The sequence below is a fragment of the Mesoplodon densirostris genome, chromosome 1 (genome assembly GCF_025265405.1).
Source record: "Mesoplodon densirostris isolate mMesDen1 chromosome 1, mMesDen1 primary haplotype, whole genome shotgun sequence".
Lineage (NCBI taxonomy): Eukaryota > Metazoa > Chordata > Mammalia > Artiodactyla > Ziphiidae > Mesoplodon > Mesoplodon densirostris.
In genome coordinates this window covers 79,182,353-79,208,485 of record NC_082661.1, presented here as the reverse complement: position 1 = coordinate 79,208,485, position 26,133 = coordinate 79,182,353, and the positions used below count along the sequence as shown (strand labels likewise).

Here is a 26,133-nt window from a genome sequence, read left to right as displayed (position 1 = left end):
AAATAACCCACTGACTGTACAAAAATGCCTGACAAATACTGAAAAGTCTCTTGATTAACAAATCTCTTTTTTAATTGAAGTATAGTTGATTTACAATGTTGTGTTAGTTTCTGGTGTACAGCAAAGTGATTCAATTTCATATATATATATATACATACACACACACACACACACACACACACACACACACACATAAATATATGTTCTTATTCAGATTCTTTTCCCTTATAGGTTATTACAAAATATTGGGTATAAGTTCCCTGTGCTATACAGTAGATCCTTGTTGTCATCTATTTTCTATATAGTGGTTTAACAAATCATTTTGTTTGTTTTCCTTTTACTAAAGAATGTACATTGTAAACAAAACAAAGGAAGTTATTCTCTTTCTGAATTTGCCAGAATAGACAGTGGAGCTGCTGTCTGGTTGCGACACTCTTGTATGGCATGTAGAATCTTATTACCAAAGCAAGAGAATCTGAAAAGGAAGAAAGTACAACAGATATATGGATGATCTACTCCCTCTGTAATCTAGCAGACCCATGCAACACAATATTTTACTGTTTTAGTAATCATTAAAACTATTAAACCAGTGAATTATTGTGTTGGTGTTGGGGAAAATGTGCTCTGCTACACAATGGCCTCACTTTAAGAAGCTGGTTTTGAATCTGAAATAGCAAGAAAGCATTTTTCTATCTTTTTTCTATTCTATGACTTAACAGGAACAGAAAATGAAGGATGAGCTGTGAAATCTAAACTCTGTAATTTTCATTCTAACGTAAATTTTATCCTCGCTGTGCTTTAGGTTTTCATTCACACACACACACACACACACACACACACACACACACACACAGGTGAAAGTGCCAAAGCAAAGTTTTAGGATGCAACAGACTTGTTTCATGAAGACAATCATGTACTCGTTGATGAAGAACACAAGCAGAGTTTTCATACAACAGTCTTGTTACTTGAAAGAGCATTTACATAAGTGAAGTCATGAAATTAGTTACTGGAAGCATTTAAACATAAATATAAATTTAATCTCTTTTCTGTTTAAGATGTTTCACAGAGTACTCCTGCATGGATTGGGTTGTTGGACTAAATGGTTTTCAGTGTCCCTTTTAGCTCAAGTGTTTATGTCAATGTTTTGTGGTACAAGATGACCATTAGCTTGCCTTTCTATGAAAAGAACTAAACAGTAAGGGCTGGTCAGAGAGTTAATCAGTAGACTAGAGTGAGCAAGAGGCCATGAAGCAATGATAGCCCATTCCCACCATTCCCTGAAAAAGGAAGATGGTGGCTATAATGGAAGGTTAGTATGGAAACTGGGAAATGCAGTTGGTGGATGAGAAAGTTAAGAACAAACTTTGCTTGGAATGAGTTATGGGTGAGTAGGACTCTCACTTTTCTTCAAGTCCTAAATTAAATCAAGAAGGGAGTTCACTTTCCCAGGATCCTTTTTATAGGACTTCATATAGAAAGAGAGGTATAAAAAGAAAATATGAAGAGCTCATGCACAAAGAAATAAAACTGCACTATAATATAATTTTAATAGCACACCACCCCTTTGTCTAAAGCCTTAATGTTTTATTAGTGCTGTATCATCCTCTTAGGGTAGACAATAGTCTTCCATTATAAATTTTAACTGCTTTGTTTCTGTTAATATTTTAAGCAGAGAGAGTATGTAGTAAAGAAAAGAAGACCTAGAAATAGGAAAACTAATATACATAATAGTGCTCAACGACTAATTCCACTTCATTCTCTACTATTAACTATTTGTGAGACTGCTGAGTTTCACTTTTGAGATTCACTTTTCTCATCTATATTTTGAGGGGATTGGTTGGGAACAATTGTTAAAATGTTTCCAGGTCTTAAATTACACACTCAGCAGCAGTTTAGATAGACCAGGTTGTCTATCTAAAGAATATCTGATATTTATTTACTGAAAAATTCCTGGCTCTTTTCAGAACCCTTAAGTGTAATATTTTTATGCATACTTTTTTCTGTGGGTTAGAAGTATGGGCTTGAATCTTAGAGGCTGACTACTAAATATTCTTCTTTGCTTTTGTTTCCTCACTTGAAACCCTGATTCCTGATGCACAGGATCATAAATCTCTTCCTTTTGTCTAAGTGCTGTGAAAGAGAGATAAGATACATGGTTTTGTGAGGGCAAACAACAGGACTTGACCTAAGCATTTGGGTAAGGATAGGGCAGGTCAAGGGGGGGCTTCTCTGAGGATGTGATGCCTGAATTAACCTCTGAAAGAAGAACAGGGCTTAATGAAGTTAAAATGGTAGGGAACAGTCCTAACGTAGAAGGAAATATAGAGGGAATGAAAGAAGGTCAGGTTGGCTGAACTAGACATAAAAGGAGAAAGCTGACATGAAGTGATGCTGGAAGGTAAGCAGGGACTGTGGAGGGCCTTGCGTGCCAGGTAAGGAATTTTGTGTTTACCCTAAGAGTCACAGAAAACTACTGGTAGCAGTAGGAACACAACCAGATTTACATTTGGGAATGATCATTCTGCTTTGAATGTAGTTTGTGTATAAGGGGGCAGGAGGAAGAGGGTGACTGCAGGGAGATCGGTTAGGTACTTATTGCAATAATCCAGGTGAGAGATACAAGGACTTTGGACCAGTGTGATGATATCAGAGATATAGAAAATTGGACAGATTTGAGAACTGTTTAGGGAGTATATGCACTATTGGTGTTGGATGGCTGTGAATGGTCTTAAGGATGAGTCCCAAATTTCTAACTCACCATAGCTCAAAAGTGAATAGATGATGTTAGCATACTTTGAGACAGGGAACATAGGCGAGAAAAGACATAAATACACCTTCTGTTTCTAGCAATAAAGATAGTAAGGAAGCTAAATCATACTGTTCAACATAAGCAATCAAATTTTAACCAAGAAAGCATGTCTAAAACGGAAGAAGAGATTTCCAAGATAATGAATGTTTATTACTTGTGACTTCCCAAACTATACCAAAGATATTCTTTATACTTTTTGAAAGTTATAGCATTTCCCCCTTTCCCTGTAGAATTCAGGAGAGACAATAGGAAGAAAATATTGTAACATGAGAAACACTATGGAATCTAACCATCTGTCTAGACTTGTATGGTTCATTGTTAGGCATAACAGAGGCTGGAGCCCAGGAAATTTTCCTTCAGGCAACAGTCCCGCTGGAAATTTTGGTCAGCTTCATTTATGAAAGAATCATTTTCAATTTTAACACATATTGATTTTTGCCCCCCTGAACTGTGATGCTCTGTGAGCTACACATTATTTCTAAATTGGAAAATGGATGTTTCCCAATATTTTTTATAATTTATGAATTATTGTTTTCTGTTTTAACGTCCCCCATATATTTTTTCTTTAAAAATCAAATAGAAAGAGACCAGAAAAAGCAAACAAACATGCAAACAGATAACTCTAGAATAAGTTAGAATCATATACTCTAAGGCACACATGCACACACATAGCCAAATGGTTATTTGTTCATACACTCTGTGTTTGATTTTGGCATATGATTACTTTAGTTCTATTGATGACTAAGAATTTAGCTGAGTAGCTGATTTATAGAATAACTGGCAAGTCAGCCATCATTAGAAAGAAGCACATCAGTGGATTATTCAAAGTCCCATTTCTTTGGGCATTTGTGTTTAAGTTTTTTTCACTGGACAATCAGTATACTTATTAGGGGGTAAATTAGGGAAAATAAAAGAACTCCAAAGGTATTCCATGGTCTACTGGCTGCCACCTTTGTAATAAATGACCAGCCAACTAGTGAGAATCCTTAGGCTTGAAGATGTGGGGAAGCATAAAGAGGTAAAAGAGATGACTCCTACTGTCAAGAAGTTTACAATGTAATTAGAGGAATCAGACATAAATATATAAAAAATGAACTATTCAAAGCATATCACACATGATTGTATTCTAAATGCTCTATTTAAATTATCTTCATTGGAACTTAATTAATGGTTGGTTAAACTTATAAGCAAGTTTACAGAGCTCATTTAATTCATATGCACATGAATAATTATACTAAAAGTACTTTTTCATCTACATTCAAAATTATGTATCATATTGTTTTTAGGAGAAAATATATTCTGGTCTCCCACAGAGAACAACAAAAATAAGTTTCTCTAATCAGGCCCCAGCAATGACAATCCAGCCTTTCCCACCATTTCACCCTCTTCTGAGCAACACCACACATCAACTCTGACCATATTACCTCTTGCACTGATTGGTGGTCGAAATGGGTAAATAAAAGGAGAAAAAGAAATCTGATTGGAGAGTAATACAACTGTGCAGCTTGGTTAGATACATTTAGGTGACAGCCATTTGTTAGCATTTTAAAACTGCATGAAAAGGGAGAAGAAGAAGGCAACTTCTAAGCCACCAAAAACCTAAAGGGTAGACTTCTCTTTCTAGCAGTATGGAAGACTATATGCTCTGACCAACATTCCTTCTGAAAACAACTAAAAATGCTGGAAAAGCGTGTTAAAATATCTCAAATATATCAATGAAATGGCAAAAAAGGAAGGACTACTCAGAAGACAAAAAGCAAGTAAAAGCTGGAACCCAGAAAGTTAACACAGAGGCTAGCGTTTGCCTTGAGTGTATTTGCCAAACATTGTGAGTTGAAACTGGTTTTCACTATTTTGGAACATGGGAGGATAGGAAATAAAACCAAAGGCCTACCCAGGAGGGAAGTAAAAGAGGAGACTCCCCCCTGCATAAAACTGAGATCCTAAAAGGTTGCATTTTTAGTGTAGGGGTGAGCTAAAAATATATTCTCATCTTCTTCCCCTACCTGCCAGGAAAATTTTCTGTGGCAAAACATGCTGCTTCAAGGAGGAGAACAAAATTTTTTCCCTTGCAAATTTGAAGGCACAGGTCTGCAAAACCTGTCTGATAATTATTTTTTAATAGATTTTATTTGCTTATTTATTTATTTATTTATTTATTTATGGCTGTGTTGGGTGTTTGTTGCCGCACGTGAGCTTTCTCTAGTTGCAGCAAGTCGGGGCTACTCTTTGTTGTGGTGCACAGGCTTCTCATTGTGGTGTCTTCTCCACTCTTGCTGTGGAGCATGGGCTCTAGGCACATGGGCTTCAGTAGTTGTGGCACGTGGGCTCAGTAGTTGTGGCTTGTGGGCTCTAGAGCGCAGGCTCAGTAGTTGTGGTGCACGGGCTTAGTTGCTCTGGAGCATGTGGGGTCATCCTGGACCAGGGCGTGAACCCATGTCCCCTGCATTGGCAGATGGATTCTTAACCACTGTGCCACCAGGGAAGCCCCATCTAGCTGATAATTATTTTTAAATAAACTATTTGCAAATGAGCCCAGGTTGGTGGTTTTCTCAGGCAACTGGTGGAATGAAACATAATCTTCTCTAAAGGAATCTGATTCCAATCCAAGTTTCAAAGACTGTCACCTATTAAATACCAAGAAATATGAGCTCCTGGTCAAAGCTCACAAAATGCATAAGATAAAAAGAAACAATGAATAAAAGAAGAAACAATAGATAGTAAAATTAGACCTACAAAAGACTATAGATAATGGAATTATCAGATATATACTACAAAATATACATGTTTAAAGAACTAAAAGAGTAATGTTGAGTGTATGAGTAAAGAGCAAGAAACTATAAAGAGGGACAAACATATTGAAAAAGAATCAAGTACAATTTCTACAAACAAAAAACATAATAAAAATTTTAAATTCAGGGCATTAGATATATTTGATAAAATATTAGCTCTGGCTAAAAGACAATTTTTGAACTGAAAAACACATCAGAACACATCACCTAGAATGCAACAGAAAAAGACAAAGGCATGGAAAATACAAGAGAGATTAAGAAACACAGAGGACTGATGGAAAAGCTCTAACATATATTCAGAGTCCTAGATGGAAAGAAGCTGAGGAAGCAGAAGAAATTTGGAGAGATAATGACTAACAACTTTTAGACCAGGAGAAAGACAATAACCAAAATTCCCATAATACTCAAGCAGGATAAATTAATAAAAATTCATACCTAGAAATATCACAGTGAAACTAGGTAGCACAAAAGACATAGAGAAGATCTTTAAAATGGCCAGAGAGAAAAGACAGATTACCTTCAAAGGAATAACAATGAATTTATAGATAGCTACCTAAAAGCAAGAGTGGAAACTAGAAGACAGTGAAAAGATAGCTTTAATATGGTAGAAGGGGAAACCATGCAAAATAAAAGTATTTAAAAATAAACATCAACAGTTCCAAACATACCTCTATAGTATGTACTTTAGATAAAAGGAAAGTGGTCACAGATGAAAGGCTTGAGATTCAAGGAGAAGTAATAATCATAAAAGTGGTAAGTTACTGGCTAAGTATAAACAAACATTGATTGTATAACGCTACAAAAACAATGTCTGTCTTGTGGATGAAAAAAATAGAACAATACACATACAAACACCAACAGCATATATGTCAGGAGGAAAGTGACTGACATTAAAGTTTTCTAAGATCCTTGAGTTGGTCAGGAGGAGTGGAGACATTAACTTTAGACTATGATAAAATGTCTAAGATAATCCATAAAAAATTAAAATAAAACATATAACTTTGAAACTAGTAAAAGGAAAAAAAATGAAAAAAATCAATCTAAAAGAAGGCAAGAAAAAAAGAAAATCAAGAAATATACTTCTAAATGAGGCACAGGTCAAAGAAGTCACTATTATGGAAATTAGAAAATATTATAATGGAATGATAAATACTACATATAGAAATGGAATTCAGTCAAAGTGGAACATAAACATATCAATGCTTCCAATAAATACACATGGGTTAAATACTACAATAAAATGATAATGATACACTAGATTAAAAAATAGCTACATGGATTTAGGTAAGCATAAGAATATGGAAAGGTTAAAAGTAGTAGATGAAAAAAGATATAGAAAAATACTAACTAAAAGAAAGCTGATGTAGCTGTATTAATATCAGATAAAACAGACTTTAACATAAAAAGCATTAGAACCGATGAAAAGGTCACTTCACAATGATACATAGTTCAGCTCACCAGAAAGGTATAGCAATGCTAACTTTGCATATATCTAGTAGCATAACTTCAATATATATGAAACAAAAATTGAAAGAATCATACAGAAAAATAAGCAAATACATAATAATAGCGGGAAAATTTAACACACCTCTCTTAGAAACTAACATATTAAGCAAATGAAAGTCAGAAATGATATAATTGATTTGATCAACAGAATTAACAAACAGATCTAATAGATATTTATGAAACAGCACATTCAACAGTAGCAGAACACATATTATTTTGAAGCATACCTGGGACATTTACAAGAATTTAACACCTGCTGTGCCATAAAAGAAATCTCAACAAATTTCGAAGGATTAATATCAAACAGATGACATGAACTAAATAACAAAAGAGAGGAGGGCCCTGAACCAAGATGGCGGAGTAGAAGGACATGCTCTGGATCCCTCTTGTGAGAACACCAGGATCACAACTAGCTGCTGGACAATCACGACAGGATGACACTGGAACTCACCAAAAAACATACCCCACATCCAAAGACAAAGGAGAAGCCACAGTGAGACAGTAGGAGGGGCGCAATCACAGCAAAATCAAATCCCATAAATGCTGGGTGGGTGACTCACAGACTGGAGAACACTTATACCACAGAAGTCCACCCACTGGAGTGAAGGTTCTGAGCCCCACGTCAGGCTTCTGAAACTGGGAGTCCAGCAACGGGAGGAGGAATTCCTAGAGAATCAGACTTTGAAGGCTAGTGGGATTTGATTGCAGGACTTTGACAGGACTGGGGGAAACAGAGACTCCAATCTTGGAGGGCACACACAAAGTAGTGTGCGCATCAGGACCCAAGGGAAGGAGCAGTGACCCCAGGGGAGACTGAACCAGACCAACCTGCTAGTGTTGGAGGGTCTCCTGCAGAGGCAGGCAGTGGCTGTGGCTCACCGTGGGGACAAGGACACTGGCAGCAGAAGTTCTGGGAAGTACTCCTTGGTGTGAGCCCTCCCAGAGTCCGCCATTAGCCCCAACAAAGAGCCCGGATAGGCTCCAGGGTTGGGTTGCCTCAGGCCAAACAACCAACAGGGAGGGAACCCAGCTCCACCCATCAGCAGTCAAGCAGATTAAAGTTTTACTGAGCTCTGCCCACCAGAGTAACAGTCAGCTCTACCCACCACCAGTGCCTCCCATCAGGAAACTTGCACAAGCCTCTTAGTTACCCTCATCCACCAGAGGGCAGACAGCAGAAGCAAGAAGAACTACAATCCTGCAGCCTGTGGAACAAAAACCACATTCACAGAAAGATGGACAAGATGAAAAGGCAGAGAGCTATGTACCAGATGAACGAACAAGATAAAACCCAAGAAAAACAACTAAATGAAGTGGAGATAGGCAACCTTCCAGAAAAAGAATTCAGAATAATGATAGTGAAGATCATCCAGGACTTCGGAAAATGAATGGAGGCAAAGATCGAGAAGATGCCAGAAATGTTTAACAAAGACCTAGAAGAATTAAAGAACAAACAAACAGAGATGCACAATACGATAACTGAAATGAAAACTACACTAGAAGGTATCAATAGCAGAATAACTGAGGCAGAAGAATGGATAAGTGACCTGGAAGACAGAATGGTGGAATTCACTGCTGCAGAACAGAAGAAAAAAGAATGAAAAGAAATGAAGACAGCCTAAGAGAACTCTGGGACAACATTAAATGCAATAATATTCACATTACAGGGGTCCCAGAAGGAGAAGAGGGAGAGAAAGGACCCGAGAAAATATTTTAAGAGATTATAATTGAAAACTCTGTCATACAGAGTGAAGTAAGTCAGAAAGAGAAAGACAAATACCGTATGCTAACACATATATATGGAATTTAAGAAAAAAAAATGTCATGAAGAACCTAGGGGTAAGACAGGAATAAAGACACAGGCCTACTTGAGAATGGACTTGAGGATATGGGAAGGGGGAAGGGTAAGCTGTGACAAAGCAAAAGAGAGGCATGGACATATATACAGTACCAGACGCAAGGTAGATAGATAGTGGGAAGCAGCTGCATACCACAGGGAGATCAGCTCAGTTCTTTGTGACTGCCTGGAGGGGTGGGATAGGGAGAGTGGGAGGGAGGGAGATGCAAGAGGGAAGGGATGTGGGAACAGATGTATATGTATGACTGATTCACTTTGTTATAAAGCATAAACTAATTAAAAAAGAAAGAGATTATAATTGAAAACTTCCCTAACTTGGGAAAGGAAATAGCCACCCAAGTCCAGGAAGTGCAGTGAGTCCCATACAGGATAAACCTAAGGAGAAACACACTGAAACACACAGAAATCAAACTGGCAAAAATTAAAGACAAAGAAAAATTCTTGAAAGCAGCAAGGGAAAAAGGACAAATAACATACAAGGGAACTCCCATAAGGTTAACAGCTGATTTCTCAGGAGAAACTCTACAAGACAGAAGGGAGTGGCATGATACACTTAAAGTGATGAAAGGGAAGAACCTACAACCAAGATTACTCTACTTGGCAAGGATTTCATTCAGATTCGATGGAGAAATCAAAAGCTTTACAGACAAGCAAAAGCTAACGGAATTCAGCACCACCAAACCAGCTCTACAACACATGCTAAAGGAACTTCTCTAAGTGGGAAACACAAGAGAAGGAAAGGACCTACAAAAACAAACCCAAAACAATTAAGAAAATGGTCATAGGAACATACATATCGATAATTACCTTAAACGTGAATGGATTAAATGCTCCAACCAAAAGACACAGGCTTGCTGAATGGATACAAAAACAAGACCCATCTATGTGCTGTCTACAAGAGACCCACTTCAGACCTAGGGACACATACAGACTGAAAGTGAGGGGATGGAAAAAGATATTCCATGCAAATGGAAATCAAAAGAAAGCTGGAGTGGCAATACTCATATCAGAAAAAATGGACTTTAAAATAAAGAATGTTACAAGAGACAAGGAAGGACACTACATAATGATCAAGGGATCAATCCAAGAAGAAGATATAACAATTATAAATACATATGCACCCAACATAGGAGCACCTCAATACATAAGGCAACTGCTAACAGCTATAAAAGAGGAAATCGACAGTAACACAGTAATAGTGGGGGACTTTAACACCTCACTTACGCCAGTGGACAGACCATCCAAACAGAAAATTAATAAGGAAACACAAGCTTTAAATGACACAATAGACCAGGTAGATTGAATTGATATTTATAGGACATTCCATCCAAAAACAGCAGATTACACTTTCTTCTAAAGGGCGCACAGAACATTCTCCAGGATAGATCACATCTTGAGTCACAAATCAAGCCTCAATAAATTTAAGAAAATTGAAATCATATCAAGCATCTTTTCTGACCACAACACGATGAGATTAGAAATGAATTACAAAAAAAAAAAAAACGTAAAAAACACCAACACAAGGAGGCTAAACAATACGTTACTAAATAACCAAGAGATCACTGAAGGAACCAAAGAGGAAATCAAAAAATACCTAGAGGCAAATGACAATGAAAACACGACGATCCAGGCTTCCCTGGTGGAGCAGTGGTTGAGAGTCCGCCTGCCGATGCAGGGGATGCGGGTTCGTGCCCCGGTACGGGAAGATCCCACATGCCGCGGAGCAGCGGGGCCTGTGAGCCATGGCTGCTGAGCCTGCGCGTACAGAGCCTGTGCTCCACAACGCGAGAGGCCACAACAGTGAGAGGCCCGTGCACCGCAAAAAAAAACCAAAAACAAAAAAACACAACGATCAAAAAACCTATGGGATGCAGCAAAAGCAGTTCTAAGAGGGAAGTTTATAGCTATACAAGCCCACCTCAAGAAACAAGAAAAATCTCAACTAAACAATCTAATCTTACACCTAAAGGAACTAGAGAAAGAAAACAAACAAAACCCAAAGTTAGCAGAAGGAAAGAAATCATAAAAATCAGAGCAGAAATAAATGAAATAGAAATGAAGAAAACAAGAGCAAAGATCAATAAAACTAAAAGCTGGCTCTTTGAGAAGATAAACAAAACTGATAAACCATTAGCCAGACTCATCAAGAAGAAGAGAAGGAGGACTCAAATCAATAAAATTAGAAATGAAAAAGGAGAAGTTACAACAGACACTGCAGAAATACAAAGCATCCTAAGAGACTACTACAAGCAACTCTATGCCAATAAAATGGACAACCTGGAAGAAATGGACAAATTCTTAGAAAGGTATAACCTTCCAAGACTGAACCAGGAAGAAATAGAAAATATGAACAGACCAATCACAAGTAATGAAATTGAAACTGTGATTAAAAATCTTCCAACAAACAAAAGTCCAGGAACAGATAGCTTCACAGGGGAATTCTATCAAACATTTAGAGAAGAGCTAACACCCATCCTTCTCATACTCTTCCAAAAAATTGCAGAGGAAGAAACATTCCCAAACTCATTCTACGAGGCCACCATCACCCTGATACCAAAACCAGACAAAGATACTACAAAAAAAGAAAATGACAGACCAATATCACTGATGAATATAGATGCAAAATTCCTCAACAAAATACTAGCAAACAGAATCCAACAATACGTTAAAAGGATCATACACCATGATCAAGTGGGATTTATCCCAGGGATGCAAGGATTCTTCAATATACGTAAATCAATCAATGTGATACACCATATTAACAAATTGAAGAATATAAACCATATGACTATCTCAATAGATGCAGAAAAAGCTTTTGACAAAATTCAATACCCATTTATGACAAAAACTCTCCAGAAAGTGGGCATAGAGGGAAACTACCTCAACATAATAAAGGCCATATAAGACAAACCCACAGCAAGCATCATTCTCATTGGTGAAAAACTGAAAGCATTTCTTCTAAGATCAGGAACAAGACAAGGATGTCCACTGTCACCCCTATTATTCAACATAGTTTTGGAAGTCCTAGCCATGGCAATCAGAGAAGAAAAAGAAATAAAAGGAATCCAAATTGGAAAAGAAGAAGTAAAACTGTCACTGTTTGCAGATGACATGATACTCTACATAGAGAATCCTAAAGATGCCACCAAAAAACGACTAGAGCTAATCAATGAATTTGGTAAAGTTGCAGGATACAAAATTAATGCACAGAAATCTCTTGCATTCCTATACACTAATGATGAAAAATCCGAAAGAGAAATTAAGGAAACACTCCCATTTACCACTGCAAGAAAAAGAATTAAACACCTAGGAATAAACCTACCTAGGGAGACAAAAGACCTGTATGCAGAAAATTATAAGACACTGATGAAAGAAATTAAAGATGACACCAACAGATGGAGAGATATACCATGTTCCTGGATTGGAAGAATGAATATTTTCAAAATGACTATACTACACAAAACAATCTACAGATTCAATGCAATCCCTACCAAATTACCAATGGCATTTTTTATGGAACTAGAACAAAAAAATCTTAAAATTTGTATGGAGACACAAAAGACCCTGAATAGCCAAAGCAGTCTTGAGGTGTAAAACGGAGCTGGAGGAATCAGACCCCCTGATTTCAGACTATACTACAAAGCTACAGTAATCAAGACAATATGGTCCTGGCAGAGAAACAGAAGCACAGGTCAATGGAACAAGATAGAAAGCCCAGAGATAAACCCATGCACCTATGGTCAACTAATCTACAACAAAGGAGGCAAGGATAGACAATGGAGAAAAGACAGTCTCTTCAATAAGTGGTGCTGGGAAAACTGGACAGCTACATGTAAAAGAATGAAATTAGAACACGCCCTAACACCACACACAAAAATAAACTCAAAATGGATAAGAGACCTAAATGTAAGACCAGACACTATAAAACTCTTAGAGGAAAATATAGGAAGAACACTGTTTGATATAAATCACAGCAAGATCTTTTTTGATCCACCTCCTAGAGTAATGGAAATAAATACAAAAATAAACAAATGCAACCTAATGAAACTTCAAAGCTTTTGAACGGCAAAGGAAATCGTAAACAACACTAAAAGACAACTCTCAGAATGGGAGAAAATATTTGCAAAGGAATCAACAGACAAAGGATTAATCTTCAAAATATATAAACAACTCATGCAGCTCAATATCAAAAGAAAAAACCACCCAGTCCAAAAATGGGCAGAAGACCTAAATAGACATTTCTCCAAAGAAGATATACAGATGGCCAAGAGGCACATGAAAAGCTGCTCAGCATCACTAATTATTAGAGAAATGCAAATCAAAACTACAATGAGGTATCACCTCACACCAGTTAGAATGGGCATCATCAGAAAATCTACAAATAGCAAATGCTGGAAAGGGTGTGGAGGAAAGGGAACCCTCTTGCACTGCTGGTGGGAATGCAAATTGATACAGCCACTATGGAGAACAGTATGGAGGTTCCTTAAAAAACCAAAAATATAATTACCATATGATCCAGCAATCCCACTACTGGGCATATACCCAGAGAAAACCATAATTCAAAAAGACACATGCACCCCAATGTTCATTGCAGCACTATTTACAATAGCCAGGTAATGGAAGCAACCTAAATGCCCATCGACAGACGAATGGATAAAGAAGATGTAGTAAATATATACCATGGAATATTACTCAGCCATAAAAAGGAACGAAATTGGGTCATTTGTTGAGATGTGGATGGATCTAGAGACTGTCGTACAGAGTGAAGTTAGTCAGAAAGAGAAAAACAAATATCGTATATTGACGTGTATATGTGGAACCTAGAAAAATGGTACAGATGAACCGGTTTGCAGGGCAGGAATTGAGACACAGATGTACAGAACAAACATATGGACGCCAAGGGGGGAAAGCCGCGGTGGTGGTGGTGGTGGTGGTGGTGGTGGTGGTGGTGGTGGTGTGATGAATTCGGCAATTGGGATTGACATGTATACACTGATGTGTGTGTGTATAAAACTGATGACTAATAAGAACCTGCTGTATAAAAAAATAAATTAAATAAAATTTAAAAATTAAGAAAAAAAGGGCTTCCCTGGTGGCGCAGTGGTTGAGAGTCCGCCTGCCGATACAGGGTACATGGGTTGGTGCCCCGGTCTGTGAAAATCCCACATGCCGCGGAGTGGCTAGGCCCGTGAGCCATGGCCGCTGAGCCTGAGCATTCAGAGCCTGTGCTCCGCAACGGGAGAGGCCACAGCAGTGAGAGGCCTGTGTACTGCAAAAAAAAAAATTAAGAAAAAAAAATCATACAGATGACAGTGTATGGCCAAAATTCTATTAAGTTGGTAATCAATAATGAAAAGATGACTAGATAAAAACCCTTATATAGATGAAAATTAAGAAATATGCTTCTAAATAACTCATAGTTCAAAGAAGTTATCATTATGAAAATTAGAAAATATTAAAATGGAATGATAAGCACTACATATTAAAAAGTGTAGAATTCGGTCAAAGTGCAATGTAGAAGGACATTTATAGCCCAAATGCTTATAACAGAGAAAGAAAGAATTATGAAAAATTAATGAGTTAAGCTTATATAGCCAAAACTAAGGAAATGAATAGAAAAAGTAAACTAAAAGAAAGTAGAGGAAAGAAAATAAAGAGCAGAAATTAATGAAATAAAAAAACAATAGGAAGATCAAGAAAATAAAATTCTTTCAAAAGACCAATGAAATTGACAAATTACCAGTAAACTTGATTGGGCAAATAAATCCAATCTTATGCAAAATATTTTTAAAATCAGCAACAAATGGCTAGAAAATACAATTTAATAAAATTTACCATTTACAATGGCATAAAATATGTAAGTTATAATAAAAACAATATATGTGTATATATAAAGTACCTAAGAATAATTCTAACAATAAATATGCAAGACATTTAGAGAGAAATTATAAAACTTACTTCATTGAAAGATATTAATGAAAATCTAAATACATGAGGAGATACCCCATGTTAGTGCCATGGAAAACTCAATATTATCAAGACATCAATTTCACCAAGTTAATCTAAATTATTAATGCAATTCCAAGCAAAACAAACAGCTCTGTGTGTGCTTGTCTTTGTGTGCATCCTCACAAAATGGTTCTAAAATTTATGTGGGAGAACAAAGTTCAAGAATAATCAAGATACTCCTAGTGAAAAATAACAAGGGAGGAGAGGGGGTGTCACACCAGATGTCAATAATTAATACAAAATGACATTAAATGATACAAAAATTACTGGCACTAGGATAGACCAAATGGATCTTCTAAATTACATCAGGAGTCCAGCAAAGGACCCACGTACATATGAAAACTTGATTTATTACAGAGCTCAATACGTGACACTGAGCTAATTGTTATTTTTAAAATCAATATAGGGACTTCCCTGGTGGCACAGTTGTTAAGAATCCACCTGCCAATGCAGGGGACACGGGTTCGAGCTCTGGTCCAAGAAGATCTCACAGGCCACAGAGCAACTAAGCCCGTGCATCACAACTACTGAGCCTGTGCTCTAGAGCCCACGTGCCACAACTACTGAAGCCCACATTCTTAGAGCCCGTGCTCTGCCGCAAGAGAAGCCACTGCACTGAGAGGCCCGTGCACCGCAACGAAGAGTAGCCCCCGCTCACCGCAACTAGAGAAAGCCTGCACACAGCAACTAAGGCCCAACACAGCCAAAAATAAATAAATAAATATTTTGAAAAAATAAAATAAAATCAATACAATTCACAGACCAAAAAGTGAAAGACAAAACCATGCAACTTCTAAAAGAGAATACCTAAAAGAGAGTATCTTTATGAGTTTTTGTTAGGAAAGAATTTCTTAAACACTTGCAAAAAAATGCAAATTATAAAGGAAAAGACATATATTTAATTAACTGGAAAGATGAGTTTCTGATTAGTAAAAAGTCATCAAAAAAGAAAGTGAAAAGTGAAGTCACAAACTGGGAGAAAGTATTTGTAAAATATGTAACTGACAAAAGATTTCTACCCAGAATGTGTAAAGAATTCCTATAAACCAATGAGAAAAGGACTAACTACATAGTAGAAAAAGAATGAGCAAAATAATTGAATGAAACTTCACACAAGTAAACATGAATGGCCAATTAACTTACGAAAAGTGTCCAAACTCATTAGTAATTTGGAAATATATATTCAAACCACAATGAAAAAACATTCACAACTTCTTGATTGGAAAAAAATTGTAACTTGGATAACAGTTGTCAAGAACAGTCAGTATTAGTTACTCCCATCCACGACTGTTTGGTATTATCCAGTAAAATCAAAGATGCACACACACTATGACCCAGTGTCACTCTTAGGCATATACTCTAGGGAAGCTCCTGGACCTGTGTCAAGAGGACATGTGTAAGAATATCCACAGTGACAGCTTGTAATAGTAAACAAACCAAAGGAAACAATCTGAATGTCCATCAATATCGGAGAATGAATTAGAAAACTGAAGTACAGTTATACACTGGAATAGAATAAGCAAATGAATGAATTACAGTTACATACAACATGGATGAATCTTAGAAATAAAAAAGGAAGTCACAGATGAATACATGCATAAAATTTATAAACATTCACAGCTAAACAACATACATAGGATACAAATATATAAGGTAAAATTACAAACAAAAGGGAACAATAAACTAAAAATTAAGAATAGTGGGGACTTCCCTGGCGGTCCAGTGGTTGAGACTTCGCCTTCTAATGCCAGTGGGGGTACAGGTTCAATCCCTGGTCGGGGAGCTAAGATCCCACAAGATCTCGCGGCCAAAAAACCAAAACATACAACAGAAGCAATATTGTAACAAATTCAACAAGGACTTAAAAAAAAAAAAGAATAGTGGATTTACCGAGGGAAGAGTGAAGAAGATGGGAGGTAGGTATACGGACACAGGAGATTTCAAAGAAAGTGATATAGGTTCTTTTACTTAAATTGGTTGTTTGATCTCTGGGTATTCACCGTGTTCTGTGTATATTACACCTATTTTACAATTTTTTGATATCTATTTGACATTTAATGAAAAAATTAAAAATAATAAAATGGAAACCCAAGTCTAGGAATATTGCATAGGTCATAAGTCAGTTCCCACCCACAGGGATGGAGCCAGTGATTCCACTGAAAGACAGTAAAAGACATAGGATTTCAGAGCAGGGAGGGGCACTTGCACAGGGATTTTTCAAGGGTAGGATTTGGAATAGTTGAAGAGAAGATAAGGAAAGAAATCTAGTTGGGGAATGAAGTGAGCAGAGACTTCAAGGAAGAGATCCTCCTCTTGTGTTGGGAAGTCATGAGTATGCATAGGCTACTGAAGTAACTGATGAGACAGGCAGCTTGAACCATTAGTTTAACAAACACTAGATTGCCCAGAAATTCAATTTATCTTTCACTCCATTTATAAAGAAAATGGAGTGTGCTGTGATTTAAAAAAAGAAGTGAAATAGATTTTAGAAAATTCTATAAGTGAAAATGAAGTTCTTTGCTATGGCTTTTTTATATCAAGATTTCCAGCCTGAGGGCCACACCTTGTTAAAATGGGAGACTGGAGGCCAAAACTGCCTCTTCCCTCTTTCTCTCTTGCTAATGTACCCCACCCTCTCCAGTTCCCTGCAGCTGAATGTGTTTATCAAACTTGACTGCACAGGAAAGTGCAATGAGAGTGTTCCGGGTCACAAACGGGTTACCTGCCGGCCCCAGGAAGAAAGAAGAGGAAAAAGAAAAAGCCACAGTTGCAGGGTCTGTTGCTCATACTCTCCGGCTACAGTTACCTACTTCATCAGCCATGGTGACATCTGATGAACTATTAGCCTAGCCCCCATGGCTAGAAGAGCGACATCTCAGGTCAAGGTGAGTCAGGCCTGCCATCTGGTCCTGCTCAGGGCTCCTGTGCTTATGACTACCAAATGGTCCTGCTAGGAGAGTTTTCTTTGTATTTCTGCACCCCAAAGAAGAGAAGAGCACTCCCATATACTGACTCCCTCATGTCCCCAAATCCAGAGCAGCCATGATACTGGGAGCCATTTGCAGAGTAGGAAAAAAATTTTTTAATTAATTAATTCATTTATTTTTATTTTTGACTGCATTGTGTCTTCAATGCTGCATGCGGGCTTTCTCTAGTTGCTGCGAGCAGGGGCTACTCTTCATTGTGGTGCATGGGCCTCTCGTTGCAGTGGCTTCTCTTGGTGCGGAGCAGGGGCTCTAGGTGTGCGGGCTTCAGTAGCTGTGGCACGCGGGCTATGTAGTTGTGGTTTGCAGGCTCTAGAGCGCAGGTTCAGTAGTTGTGGTGCACGGGCTTAGCTGCTCCCTGGCATGTGGGATCTTCCCGGACCAGGGCTTGAAGCCATGTCCCCTATGCTGGCAGGCGGATTCTTAACCACTGCACCACCAGGGATGTCCTGGAAAAGTGATTTTTATAAACTTTGGAGGGCCTTCAATCTGAGGCATATCATCTGGGAAGCAGATATTGTCTACCCAAACTCTAGGTAAAGAATTTGAGTCATGAAGAGGGGGTGAAGAGGCAGAAGGAGGTTGAGTAATTGCCCAAAGCCCCAAGCAGAGATCAGGTAAGAATTCAGGGTTCTGACTTGTCCTCAAAACACACCTGCTCCCTTTTAAACAGACATTAGAGTTCTGGAGATAAACTCAGCAAGTGTAATTTGCTAGAAGAGAAAGTTTTCTTTTAAAAGAGAAATTTCTTTAAAAGAAGAAATGGAGTAGTCTGTGCTGTGGGGGATGAAGCAACTGAAATGCTCTGTTTATTCCTACAGAGTCAGAATGGCAAAGCTGCTGGAAGTCTCCAGGGACGGAATAGGAGGAAAGTCCAGGTGATGGTGTGGTATGTATATGGAAATGGCATGAAGCATACCGTGATATAAAATTGCCAGGGCTATGAAGCATTATATACTTTTGATGAGGCCAGCAAATGCGAGGATTAAGGTTAATTCTGCAACAAAATATGTTCAAATCTGTTATCTATAATTCCCACAGCCAAGAGAGTTATTTTGCAAATAACCATGTAGATTTTGAAGTTAGAGATAGCCCACAAAGGAGCAGTCTGTATTGGAGAAAAGGGATGAGGGGGCTCTGAAACTGTTGCAGCAGAAAAATGAAGGTATTGAAATGAAGAACTGCAGTTTCACTGTGTAGGTCTTCAATAGGCAGCCAAGTGAAGCACTTGCTCTTTGCAGTCAGGGTTCTTGGGTTGCAATTTCAGTTCTGCTACTTGCTAGCTGAGCAGACTTAGGCAAATCATGTCTCAGTTTCCTCATCTCTAAAAAAGGGGTAGTAATAGGACCAATCTCCCAGAGTGTTAAAAGGATCAATTGAGTAAATATTTGTAAAATATGAAGAACATTATCTAGCATGTAATAAGTGCTTTGTAGGTGTCAGTTACTGTTATAAATAAAGTTTTCAAGAAATAAAGTTTTATTTTTAAAGGGTCACCCAGTTTCTCCTTAGTTTACCTTTTTTTTTTTTCGGATTTGGTTTCCTTGTTGGCTTCATTAGCATTTATGGGTTTGAGAAAGAAAATTGCTTGGCTATGCAAAGTCTTCAGGTTCTTGATATTTTTCCCAGTATAAAGCCATGTAATAAATGGGATTATCACCTAAATAATTCTCCAGGTCCACATTCAATTAATGAATAGACATGCTGTTAGAGAACTGAAATATTATGACCAGTCAGACATCTTCAGGAGGAAAGATGTGAGTTTTATTTGCTTAAAAAAAAACCCTCTTAAACCCAGCCAACTTGGTTTAATCAGCTGTCTGAAGTGTCAGAAAAGTGAGTCCTGAAGTGGCTAAGGGAAAAAGCATCCACTGGATTACAGATCAGACAGAAACACCCCCAGCCCCTCATCTTCTTCTTTGCTCTGAGACACATGCAAAGCTCTTTATTTATTTTATACTTGAAATGTCAAAGGTGCCTGGGGGTGGGCCTCTGGACCGGGGATTGGCAGACCACACTCCTGGGCAGACATAATAAAAGTCCACCATGGGGCCGTGTGATTCACACAGCGTGTGCATGTCACCAGCAACCAATGGGTCTTGGCAGGGAGCCTCCTTCTGGCCTGGGAACAAGTACGTACTTGTGTTTCCTCCAGTGACAAGTGACTGTGATGGAGAACCACTCAGATATCCACACAGTTTGAGGGCCCAGAGGCAAAAATATCGTTCAGTGGGGCAAACATCTACACACCAAACTACTTCAACATGGTGACAACCAAGTAGAGCCTGGAGGCAAGGGGCTCTGTAGGACAAAGAGTTTACAGCAGAATTTTACTAATTCTATATGATGGTAAAGGAAAAAGAAGTGTCTAAAAAGGAAAGATAGCACATTTAATTTGGGGGGTATTTACCTCTTGAGGTAGGCATCCCACCGCATATGCAAACACACAGAGTCCTCAACGTGGCTCATCTTAGCCAAAAAGGCTCAAGTAGAAAATCAGACCTACTCTGTTCTCTCTGTACCTGCAGAGAACCCCAAGGCCCTCACTTCATCAGGCTGACTTGGAAAATGAGTACAGTTTTAGAATTTCAGGATTCTATGCTTTCTATAAAAGTTCTGCTACTCAGTAAAATGCCGCTCAGTCACGGAGCAAATGCTCTCAGTGTGTTAAATCACCTGATTTGGGGGATAACTTGATTGTTTTTGAGCCACTCCACTCACTTTCTTTGGTAGCTCCTTAAGTGGAAGAACTCTCATTTTTTCTTTTCTTTAATAAAGAGGATAGAGATCTGAGACTTGGTGTTAATTCTATTCTTTACTTTTAGCTAATGAAGGAATATTTGCCAGTACAGAATTAACAGTGATACAGAAAATTTTTAAAAAATGAGAAAATCAAAAAAGGCAAGTGAAACACACTAGCTTTTTACACAATCTATTACTGGCAAAAAAGTTTTGTTTCCTACTGTTTCCTTAACGCTTGGCTTTAATAGCTAACTTAGAGGTTTAAAATATAAAATAATACATACTGACTGTATTTGCAAACTGTTTAATGGTAGTTAAGCCTTTATTGAGTATCCATTATATACTGTACTTCAAACTTTTAAAGGTTACCAAGAAACAGAATAAACATTTCCAACCCTCAAAGACAACCTTATTGGGGAAGTAAAATGAGTATATAATTCAACTTACAAAAAATTCCAAAATTTAGACAAGTTGGAGAACTTATTCTATACTTCCAACTATTATAGAAGAAAAGGCATTTCATATTACACCTTGACAAAAGGAAATAGAAGAACTGGATTGATAGTTTTATAACATTACAGTGAGGAAGGTAGCAAGTAATATGGTGCCAATTTGAAAGTAAAGTCAGAAGTTTAGTGATCTGTCCAAGTTCAGTGGCAATTCATTGGGATTATCTGCAGGAGTTAGACACAAGCTATTAAATATCCAATCCACTGTGGTTTTACATGAGACCACTCTGTGTCCTGGCTTTTGTGGGGGAAGAAACCAATACACACACTGAAGAAAAGTATGTATTATTTTGGTAGTTTTTTGATTCTGTGACAGAAATGTATAACACAGTCTGTTTAAAAAAACAGGCTTGATTCTCAAATTTTAAAGCACTGAAATAACAACTGCTATGTATTTTCTTGGGAAAAAGTATACTAATTTGACCTTATTCAAGCAGTAATATATTTCCAGGGGGACCAATGAAGAGGAAGGAAAGAACTGATGAGGTCTAACTGGTGACTGCATTTACAGATTAATCTTGACAGGGAACAAATAACATCTCCTCCCAGGAGGCCCCAATATAGCCAACTGAGAAGTGGGGTCATTATGAGCACAGTGGATTTTTCTGATTACAATAAACTTTTTAATTACTTTAAGTGAAATATTCTTTTCAGTGGTAGTAAACTTAAAAATTAAGCACTGTACTGTCTTTTTTTGTCATACTGGCTATGCATGCAATCCTCTCTTATTCTTTACATTGCTTTGCACAGCAATTCGTCTGCCCTGAAATCAAAATGGGAAAATGGTACACATTTATTAAAAAAGCACTCACATACCAAAACGTGCAAGAACCCACACAGGGAAAGAATGAGCTGAATGAGTGGTCAGCAGCTTAGACCCAGAGCAGTTTCATTTTTATCCATGTTCTACAGTGGCCTTTCCCATGTAATTTCATTTGAAGCTAATAAGTTTGGAGAACAGTTATCCAAACGAATCAATGAAGGTGGGGTAGGACTAGAATAATGATACAATTTTTATTTTTCAATTAGGTGATAAATTTTCATTCTAGGAAGATACTACAACATATCACAAAACATACCAACTACATACGTCCACAATGAAAGTCATTATGAAAGAGTATTCATGAAACGATTGTGTCATGGAAGCAAAACAACTAATTTGGAACATGAGAGCCAAGTAATCAAGTTCCTTTAAAAAGCGGGGCGGGAGGGGGGAAATGACATTTTCTGACTGATAGTATTAAGTCACAATAAATAATATTAAGGAATCAGTGTTAATTTTCAAGGTGAGATAATAGTACTGTGGTTACGTTAAATAGGGGTTCATATCTTTTAAGGAAACACTCTGAAATATTTACAGATGAAGTCTGAGATGTAGGGCATGGAAGCAGGGAGAAAGTGAGAATGTAAATAAGGCAAGATTGGCTATAGGTCGTTAAATGTTGAGGCTGAATCAAATTACATCAGATTTCTTGTATTGCCCCCACCACTTCTGCACATATTTGAAACCTTTCATAACAAAAAATTTTAAAAGACTCTATTTTGAGGACTGTGAGCAAAAAGGAATAGCTTTGATGAACTCTGAGAAGCAGCAAAAGACATTTCTGAAATTATTTTAATTCTGCCTAGTCCCTGCTTTCGATAGTCAACAAAATTGGGCTTTAGTTCCCTAATGTGAAGTAAGGCTCTATAAAGTGAGGCTATGGCTTCATCCAATTCTATAATTAAGCCCAGACTGTGATGATGTACATTTGGAGTGTTTGCCTAATGAGTTACCAACAACACGCTGTGTTTTTTATCATGGCCCCATTCTACCTACACGCCCATCATATAACATTTCTAGCGTACTCTGTTGCATTTCCCTGTTAGTTTGTGTTTCGAAATTACACCCGAATTTTAATATTATCTTAAGCAAAATACAAACAAAAAGTTAAATGTGGTGCAAAAATAATCATACCAAATACTTCAAAGCCATTAGCACGGGTAAATGAGTTCTCTCTATAAAAACACAAGAAGCACACCCCCTATTAACACTGTCTTGGGAAATCAGAGGCTATGACTGTGAATGAGTAGAGAGGCCATGGCTGCTTTTACCAAGACTATGTGACATCCTCCTATTTTTCTACTTTTCACAGAACTAAAAAGTTAAACAAAATGAAAATTCCAAACTATGGAAGGAAAATCTCCAACTTCATCTGTCTTTAAACATTTTTTAAATATGAAAAAGTAGTCTGATGATTTGAATGTTTAGGGTATTTGAACTAAGTTAACTAATATTTTTAATCCATAGTTTGCTGTCACCAAAAGGCAGCGTAGAGAGGGAATTTTTCATTGGTTGAATACTTTCTATACTTAAGGTAATGTGTACCTCAGACATAATCCCTTATGATGTAGGCTTTATTATTCCCACTTTAGAGATAAGAAAGTTGAGGGTCATGGATGTTAAGTAATTTGCCTTAAGGTCACATACTGAATAAGGGGCATATTCAAACTTTCCAGAAGATTTTGACCCCATGGATGTTTTTAAAATCATTTGCCTTCCAGCTTACTGACAGTCCTGAACATTTCAGAATGCATTAATATACAGAAAGATAGGATTAACAGAAGCCCTTCTAGGTACTCTTATTAGACTTCCAATAAAATAATTCTATAAATACATATGTGTGTATCACATATGTATGCTTCCATTTTACCAATGAATCAACTTCTACCCAGCCGGGTCCAAAGAAAGTTAATCAAATTCCACAATTTCCTCTAAATACACTAGAGAGAGACAGCTGAAAAGTCAGAGACTAATTCAGCTGGTCACTCCTACTATTTTCACATTGGAAAGACAATTGCTTACAACTGAATTCTCTCTAAACTTCAAGCAGCAATAACTCAGGCCAGAACACACTCTCCTGTCACACTCTTATCTTCTCCAGGTTCGGGGGAGTTTTGTCTCATAAAGATAATTAAAGACATGGCAGTGTCACTTGCTAGGATTTCTCTCTTTCTCTTTTACCTCTTATAAAAGAAGAAACTTCAGTTTAAAGATTAGATTTTTTTCTTTTTCTAAAGCCGAGTATACCAACTGGCATCGGCTGTATTAAAATCAGGAAAAACCTCAATCAAAAAGCCCCTCTCGGAAGGCAGGCTTTCTTGTTAATATGCACCAACATGAAAGGCTTTCTTTTCATCCTATACAACTACAGTGTGTGTAAATTGCAGGGGGCTCATTGGCATAAATCTCGGCTGCGACCTCTGAGGTAAACTGGATTTACATTACTTTCTGACAAGAATTAAATGAAGGCCTTGTGGATATACGAACAGCCTTCTAGGCTGCAACAGATGGGCATGAATGTGCTCCCTAGGAAAACTATCAGTGACATCTGTGTCCTCCAAATTCTGGTGGTCTCAGCCAATTAACAGGGGGAAAGAAAGGGTGGGGTTGGGAGGCCACTGCACAGCCCGCAGCCAAAACTGAGGCAGAGTGTTTGTGTTTGGAGATGGGATCAGGCTGGCCCGAAGCAGCGAGGTTAGCACTTTATTGTTATCTTTCAAACGGAGAATGTGGCTTACAAGCTATTTGTAAACCACAGTGAGGATAATATGATTTTTCTCATTTGACCGGAGGAGAGGGCCTTCTCTTGCAGCTGATATCATATTTCAGCGCAATCTCTTTGAGATGGGTGTTTACTTTTGTCTCTTCTGAGGCAGGCTGATGGCGCTGCTGTCTGCCAGTTTATGTGGTGCGTTCACGTGTCACAAAGCAGGTGAACTCTAAGACAAAACAGAGATCTCTCCCCAAAACCTCCCTCAAAATCTATTTCTTTCCTCCTCCAAAGTAGCTTTTACTGATTTCACAAGGAAGTCAAAATCAAGGGTTTCTGGTTAAAACAGTCAAGAGAGATTACATCACAGAACTTCAATGAAGTGATGGAGGATTCCTTGAAAAGACAGCAAAATGAACCATGAACCCTACTGTCTGAATTTATCAGATTCTGGCATGCCAATCCCCCTGTGTTTAACGTGCAGGCAGAAGGAAAACTGGATGAGCATAAGCAGAGAATAAGATTCCCCTTGCACTTTCTCATCTCATTTCTTTGGATTGCACGGAGCAAACGACCAGGATTGGGGAGCTAAAGACATGGCAGGGGAGATGAGAACTAACATTTATTTGTTCAGCACCAGAAGGAATTAGGAGATGACTATTTAGATATTTTAGGTCCCATGTCTCCCAGGCCCAAGCATTAAGAACAGAGGCTTTGGACCCAAGGTACCCAAATCTGGCTCCACCACTTCCTGGATATGACACAGTGGGCAAGTTACTGAACTTCTTCGTGCCTCACTTTCCTTATCTGTAAAATCAAGCTAATAATCGTATCTACCTCTTAATAAGGATAAAATAACCTAATACATGGAAAATGTTTCTGACATTATTTGAGGGCTATTTCTATCCTGACTTTATGAAGAGGAGTATTGAGGGCCCATTTTCCCCACCCTCCTCCTTAGGCTTGGTTTAGAGGCCCAAACCTCTAAATTAATTTTTCAAAATGAAAGGCATTATGTTCTACTAGTTTTTAGAAATTCACAAAACTGATTTTCAAAAGAAACAATTTGTATTGCTTTTAGGAACTTAAGGTCATACTTCACATATTTCCTTTAATGTGTAAGATTTTGAAATTATGATTTGCTAAAATAAACTTATCAATAGCATCTGAATATCTCTAAAATATAAAATAGTCTGTCAAGAGGCTAATAAAATATTTAGACCCCCCCCAAATTTAAGCCATTTGTTCTAACCCCCTTTTCCTAGTTGTAGAAATGGAAGTGAGTAGCTTGTGCTGTCGTAAATTGAGGTTATTATATGTGAAGTTTTAGAAGACAATAGTTAACTGTGATAGTTTGGATATAAACTATTTACCTCTTTGTCCATGGCATT

At 37.7% G+C, this 26,133-nt stretch overlaps 1 protein-coding gene across 6 annotated transcripts in view; it reads right to left on the bottom strand.

Annotated features, from left to right (window-relative positions):
• Nucleotides 1–26,133, bottom strand: part of ALPK1 (alpha kinase 1) — a 133,951-nt gene that overhangs the window by 60,950 nt on the left and 46,868 nt on the right. The window lies entirely within an intron of this gene.